This window comes from Lissotriton vulgaris, chromosome 8 (assembly GCF_964263255.1).
Source record: "Lissotriton vulgaris chromosome 8, aLisVul1.2, whole genome shotgun sequence".
In the NCBI taxonomy this organism is placed as follows: Eukaryota; Metazoa; Chordata; class Amphibia; order Caudata; family Salamandridae; genus Lissotriton; species Lissotriton vulgaris.
Genome location: NC_141696.1, coordinates 315,785,620 through 315,793,448, shown reverse-complemented (window position 1 = coordinate 315,793,448; position 7,829 = coordinate 315,785,620). Strand labels below are relative to the sequence as shown.

General features: G+C 44.1%; 1 pseudogene; it reads right to left on the bottom strand.

Moving 5' to 3' along the window:
• Positions 1–3,648: 3,648 nt before the first annotated feature.
• LOC147696992 (uncharacterized) lies at positions 3,649–5,293 on the bottom strand (annotated as a pseudogene).
• Between the last annotated feature and the right edge of the window lie 2,536 nt (positions 5,294–7,829).

Below are 7,829 nucleotides of genomic sequence, written 5' to 3'. Positions count from 1 at the left end.
AGTATGTGCATTCTGTGAATACCAAAATAGTAGTAAGTTGAGGATGGAGTCTTAAGTTCATTCTGTGAATCGGGCCCATTATCATTAAATGCGTACAGTCATTTAGGCACATAAGATCATAGGCACACACAGAAAAATTGAAAAGGCCACTTCCAAAAGACTGATAACTTAAGTTTATTCAGTTACATAAAGAAATATTTCAAAGGAAACACAATTGGTTATTTAAATGTAAATTGCTTTTCACACGGTTATCATCAGGGAGAAGGGGGAACATGAAAAGTTGGTGCTCATGTGGAAGAATAAAAGGAGAAGAGAAAAAGCTATTGACGTTGCAATACGGAAATTCGAATATTTGAAAGACAACAGAGGATCTGCCTTGGTTGAAATAGTCTCCCTAAGAAAATTCTGGCTGACACCTTTTCCTTAAGGGAGCTCTATCGCAAGCATCAGACCGTCAATGACACTAGGCGTTTTATTCACGCTTCAAAAGAGTTAAACAGTTGCAAAATACTTAGCAGCAAACAACAAAGAATGAAGGGCGCAGTCTTCGGGGGAGAAGGGGGTAAAGATGTCTTCGGTCTCTCTCTCCCGGTCACTCTTTCCGTAGGATAACCCGTACCGACGTTTCCCAAAAAGCAAACAGAGGAACATTACTGTCGCGAACTGCATAAATTCTTAAAGATCTAATATGTGCTCCCGTCACCAATAACCTGGGATTCACCGATACTAGTGGTAAAGTTTAAAGTAGGAGGAAGAGTAGGGGTAGTGAGGGACATGGGAAGAGAAAAACAAATGCTTTATTATGCATGCAGCGTGTACAGCTCTATTTGTACCATAAACCCCACAATCCTGTGCCCTCCAACCTCCTCCTCCACCGTTCTCCCTACGTCCCTTGCCTGGGGCTACGGTCCTCAGTGACCTTAGCAATGGGTATTGTGGTGTCCTGTTGCTTGGAGGGACAGCCGGATACGAGTGCAGTGTTTGTCGGGGAAACCTCCCGTGGACCAGCTCAGTTGCTCCCTCGGTTCTCCTCCGCGTGGTCTTCGGTAACATTGCCTCTCTTCTGGAGATAGACGATCGGGCCATTCAGATGTAGGACATCTGGATAAATAATCTACATTCCCTTGGAACTTTCCTGGCATATGTAGAGTCTGAAATGAAAAAGGCTGTAAGGCTAAGAACCATCTTAGTACTTTAGCATTGGTTTCCTTATTGGTGGCTAACCAGGTTAAGGGAGCATGATCTGTAACTAAAAAGAAAGTCCTTCCCAACAGATAGTACTGTAGTGACTCCATAGCTCACTTGATGGCCAGACATTCTTTCTCCATAGTGGCATATAGTGTCTCTCTTGGGAATAGCTTGCGGCTTAGAAACAACACTGGTTTAAGCAATCCTTGATTATCTGGTTGAGATAATACGGCTCCCAGTCCTTTATCTGAGGCGTCTGTTTGCAAAACAAATGTCTTTTTATAGTCGGGACATGTCAGAATTGGGGCCTTACATAGTACAGTTTTTAGGGTTTCAAAACTCCTCTATTGTGTTGAACCCCACCCAATTTTGGCTCTCGAGGGTTTTCCTCTCAACAAGTCAGTGAGAGGTCTGGCCACGTCCGACAGTTGAGGAATACATCTCCTATAATATCCAACTAACCCTAGGAAAGCTCTCACTTCCTTTCTAGTGGTAGGTCTAGGAATGTGTTGGATGGCTTCCAGTTTGTCGACTTGTGGTTTTAAGGTTCCTTCACTCTTGGTGTAACCCAAATAGTTTATCTGATGAGTACCCAGAGTGGTCTTCTTTGGGTTCATGGTCAATCCTGCCTGTGTCAATGTTTCAAATAAGTTCTTGAGGTGCTCTAGATGTGTCTTCCAATCAGGACTATATACAACAATGTCATCTAAATAAGCAACTGCATAATTTTGATGAGCCCTAAGTTAGATGTCCATAAGCCTCTGGAAGGTGGCCTGTGCTCCATGGAGACCAAATGGCATCACCTTGAACTGGCATAACCCTGAGGGTGTAGAGAAGGCTGTCTTCTCTTGAGCTGCATCAGTCAGAGGTATTTGCCAATAGCCTTTGGTTAAGTCAATGGTGGACATCACTCAAGCTTCTCCTAGTCTCTCTATTAGCTCGTCTACACCGAGGCCTGGGATAATTGTCAAATTTTGAATGAGCATTTACTTGGCGAAAGTCAATGCAGAAACGGATATTGCCATCTGATTTCGGCACTAAAACTATGGGAGAGCACCAGTTACTCTTGGAAGGCTCAATTATACCTGCCTGTAGCATCTTTTCTATTTCTTGTTATACCGCCTCTCTTCTAGCCTCGGGTATACAATAGGGTCTCACATATACCACCCTGCCTGGTTGTGTAACAATATCATTAGCGACCAAGGATGTTCTCCCAGGTTTTCTCGAACTAAGTTCTGAGTACTGGTCAAGTAGCTGTCCTAATTGCTGGTTTTGCTCTAAAGACAATCGGGGTCCCATAGATGGTTGTTCCTCCTGCTCACCCCTCCCAATCTCCTGGGGTAACTCTAGTGGTGTGTGGATAGTTACGTGATTGATGGGTTGAACTACCTCTATCTCTTGGGGCCCTGTGCTTGGCTCCTCCCATTTCTTTAGTACATTAATGTGATATGTCTGCCCCACCTTGCTGGTATGTGGTACTGCTACTCTATAGGAGATGGGTGTAACTTTCTGGGTAATGGTATATGGCCCTTGCCATGTAGCCAATAACTTCTTGTCAGAAGAGGGGAGCAAAATCAGCACCTTGTCTCCCACCCTCAACTCCCTTAACTGGCTTTTTCTTATCATATTGTTTTTTTTGTCTGCCCTGTGCTTTGTCCATGTTTTGATGTACGGTATCCCATAGAGTGGCTAAGGTTTCTTTAAGGATCTGCATATATCCGAATAGCGGTTTCTCTCATCCTCTTCCTCAGTCCACTGCTCGGCAGCCATATCCAGCAGTATACGGGGTTTTCTCCCAAATAGTAACTCAAATGGTGAGAATCCCGTGGATTTCTGCTCATGAGTTCTAATGGCAAAGAGTACTAAAGGTAACTTCCTGTCCCAATCCTTCCCTGTCTCGCTTATCAGCTTCTTAAGGATAGTCTTAATCTTTCTGCTATATCTTTCCACCAGACCGTCGGTCTGGGGGTGATAGACTGCTGTTCGAATCGGTTGGACCCCCAAAAGGGAACATACTTCCTTAATGAGTTTCGCCATAAAAGGAGTTCCTTGGTCCGTCAACAATTCCAACGGAAATCCTACTCGGGAGAAGAAAGATATCATAGCCTTAGCCACAGTTAGCGTAGTCATGCTGGTCAGAGGTATAGCCTCCGGATATCTTGTAGCGTAGTCCACTAGTACTAATATATATTGATGCCCTCTAGCTGAAGGAATTAACAGACCTACCAAGTCCATTCCTACATGCTGAAACGGAACATCAATAATGGGTAAGGGACACAGGGGCACTTTCTTATCTTTTGAGGGATTTATCAACTGGCGTTTCGGGCATGTGGCACAGAACCTGGCAGTTTCTCTATGCACTCCCGGCCAGTAAAATTGGTCCAATAAATATTTCAGTGTCAATTCCTGTCTGTAGTGACCCCCACCCATCTGATTGTGTGCTAGTTGCAAAGCTTGCTCTCAAAATGCTACTGGGACCAACAACTGTTCTACCCTTCCACTCGCTCCTTCACTTGCTCGATACAGTAATCCCTGTTTTACGAGAAAATAGGGTCCTACCTTCTCTGAGTCAGTCTCCTGTACTTGATTCCAGGCATTCGTAAAGGTGCTGTCATCTTTCTGGGCTGCACGGAAACTTTGTGCAGGAGTATCTCCATGCTCTGGGGAAGAAAGTAAACATGAAGCAATAGACTGGCATGCACTCGCATACTTCTCTTTGTCCCTTCTTTTCTCATTCTTAGACTTATGTTCTCTGTCTCTCGGTTGAGCTATGTTTTTGCTAGAAAACGGAGCTTCTTGTAGCCACTCTTCTCTGGCTTCTTGCTCCGATGCTTCCATCAAATAATCATGAAATTGGGGAAGATCTGTTCCCAACAAAATATTTTCTGGGAGTCTGGGAACTACCCCCACCCTCCGGACCTGAGGATAGCCGTCTATTTTGAGTAAGACCTCCCCTAAAGGATACTCCTTAATGTCTCCATGAACACAGGAAACTAGAACGGTTTCTCCCTCGCATAGAGAGTTCAGGGGTACTAAATCTTGCACTACCACTGTATGGTGACATCCTGTGTCTAGTAAAGCCTCAATAGGTTTCCCATTTAATCTAATGGCTTTCTTGTATGTCTTTCTACATAAACCAGTGACCAAGACTCGCCCTTGGGACCAACCCACTTCCATTGGTTCGGAGCCATCATTGTTTAGGGGACAGTTGCATGATATATGTCCCCAATCCGCACATCTAAACCATTGGGGTCCCATCTGAACAGGTGAGTTCGTTTTTGGGAAGGGTTTAGGTGGGGGCTTAGTGTTAGGAAAAGAGCGTTTCTCTACACTATCATTGGGAGCTCGAGATGCAGTTTTAGGGAACACAATAGGGGCTCTCCCAGTAGGGGCCTTGAAATCTGGAGACCTATGGTAAGCACAGGCTAGTTCAATAGCAGTTTGGGACGTTAACCCAGTGTCTAGTATTTGCAGGTAAAGCCTCCAGATATTGTTCCAGAAAAACTTGTTCCGTGACTTTCTCCATTGTGGCAGTATGAGGTTGAAGCCACCTATTCACCAAGTCTCGGACCCTGTAAAACAGCGCTCGGGGATTATCACCTGTAACTCATTTCTCTTTACGGAAGCGTGCCCTATAATACTCTTGGTCACACCCTAATCTCTCTAAGATTGCCTTCTTTATCTCTGTGTAAGGAGTTACTCCCGCTGGGTTAGCTGCTTGGTATGCCGCCTGCAGTTCCCCAGACAATAATGGTGCTACATATTGTCCCCATCTTTCTGCAGGTCAAGTAGCGGTTGTAGAAACCCTTTCAAAATTAGTAAAGAAGAAATCGGGATCATCTCCTTCTTGAAATTTCTGTAACACACTGCCTGGTATATTAGGGTGAACACGGGCATTAGAAATTGCATCTGTAAGATGTAGAATAGCTGTATCTTGTATTTTCTGGTTACTTGTTAACAGAATTGCTTGCTCTTTCATGGCCTCTTGAAATGACTCTCTTTCTTTTTGTGCATTCTTATTTTGTTGCTCAAACACTAATTGTAAATGTCTCTGACCTTCTGCCAGTTGCATTATCATGTCTTGCACTGTCACTGGTTGTGTCATTTTGTATCAAATGACGATGTCCCACTTCTGACACTACTGTAAGCGTTTGACACGTTTTCCTTAATTGAGCTCTATAGCAAGCATCAAACAGTCAATGACAGTATCACACTAGGCGTTTTATTCACGCTTCAAAAGAGTTAAACAGTTGTAAAATACTTGGCAGCAAACAACAAAGGATGAAGGGCGTGGTCTTCAGGGGGGGTAAAGATGTCTTTGGTATCTCTCTCCCGGTCACTCTTTCCGTAGGATAACCCGTACCGACGTTTCCCAAAAAGCAAACAGAGGAACTCTACAGTCACTAACTGCATACATTCTTAAAGCTCTAATATGTGCTCCCGTCACCAATAACCTGGGATTCATCAAGACTAGTGGTAGAGTTTAAAGCAGGAGGAAGAGTAGGGGTAGTGAGGGACAGGGGAAGGGAAAAACAAATGTGTTATTCTACATGCAGCGTGTACAACTCTATTTGTGCCATAAACCCCACAGTCCTTTGCCCTCCAACCTCCTCCTCCACCGTTCTCCCCACGTCCCTTGCCTGGGGCTACGGTCCCCGGTGACCGTAGCAATGGGTATCGCTGTGTCCTGTTCCTTGGAGGGACAGCCAGATACGAGCGTGGTGTTTGTTGGGGAAACCTCCCGTGGACCAGCTCCGTCGCTCCCTCGGTTCTCCTCCACGTGTTCCGTCTCCGGTCGTGCAGCTTCCCGTCAAAATTCTCCTCCTCCGCACCTCCAATCACCCGACGGCCCACACCTGAGCCAACGGCCCCCTTTTAGCTCCTGTCCGTGCCTCTGCTCTTCCTCTTCAGAGACTAGACTACTCGATCTCCCTTGCTGGAGTGGACCACTGGCACCATCTTGGAAATCCCGGCAGCCTTTGTGAGAGGATACTCTCTATCACACTGGCCTACCCCTATAAGCACAGTAGTATACAATACATTAGTTAGATTTTTGTTATTCACAGTGTAACTTCATCCATAGGTCAGGAGTGAGGGTCAGATGTAGGGTGTAGGCCTGTACAGGTGCGTCGACGTTTTGACCCTATTGCGTAAGGGTAAGTGTGGTCCTCAGCAGTGAGTCTTCCTCAGGACGGTGGTGGGGGGTATCTGGAAACAACCAGTATATTTCAGATTAATTGGCCAGATAAGACAAATCGATGTCGAAATTAAAGTGCCTAGATCAAGAAGAAAGGTGCCTCAAAATGGATTATTCATAATAGGCTCACCAAGTTTCTGAGTTAGGTGAGTACCAAAGGCTATGACCTCATTAGTTAGTGAATAATAAATCCTGTAGATCCATCATGGAAAGGGAACGAGTCCCAACACTAAAAACAATACAAAAAGACGAATGAGCAATATGGAGGATCACATGAAAATGCCTTGATGGCATCCCTAAAGGCTCTCAGACTCACCCGCTGTGTGGAGGGGCAGCGTGTAAGAGTGTAAGAGTCTAAGTCAAGTTGTTCGAGATTTGAAACATTCGTGATTATGTGGAATGTTCTTCCTCCACAGAATCATGAACGTTTCAAATGTCGAACGATATTGACTAATATGGCCCTTTGAGAGCCATGGCTATTTTGTAGGGGTGGGCATAGTTCACAAAATTCTATGTAGCACAATTATGTGGAATTGCCCAAATATTCCACAGGGTTGCATGGAATTCTGTGAGAAGAATAATTCTGCTGTATTGCAATTTTCTCAGCATAAAAAGGCCTCCTCATGTACAAAATGAATGCAAGAATGGATTTTACGCTGAGAAACAGAGCTAAGTGCCCCAGAACATGAATAGCAAGCACATGCAGTTGCTCGCCCCTGCTAAATGTGCACTTGGGGTAGGATTTTCTCCAAGCTTGCTCCCGGCATTTAGGACTAATTTCTTAGTACAAAATGTATCCTCATGTCCAAAATGGATGCAAGAATGCATGTTGCACTACAAAATAGTGCTAAATTCAACAGCAGTGATAGCAGCCACTTGAATGTGTTAAATGTGCCCTTGAAGAAGGATGTTTTTCCCCAAATTACTCTTAAGTACTCAATCAGGTGTAATTGATTAATTATCAATAATTCTGCATCTAAGAGTAATGCACATTTGAAAGTATGTTCTGTCTAACCAAACAGTGGGAGCCCTACTCACTAAGGTAAACTTACACTTTTGTGTAAGTTTTCAACTTTTTCCGATTCACAAAAGTATTTTACAAGTAGCATCTTTACGACTGTACACTTGTGGTGGAGACTCTACACGTAAAAATATATGACAGTTCTATCTTTTTATGTGCAGAGTCTCTGCCATGAGTGCGGAGCCTCCACAGTCATAAAGATACTGCCCATTAAATACCTTTGTGAATAATGAAAAAAATGTTAATTTCCAGAAAAGTATAAGTTTATCTTTGGGAATTAGGCCCAATGTTTAGGTAGGTATATTATTGTGGAAATAATGACGATGTGAATGAGGATGAGAGTGATAATGATGATAATGATGAAGATGAAGACATGTATTGTACCTGCAGGTACACACAATTTTACTGAGACAGGGAGAGTCT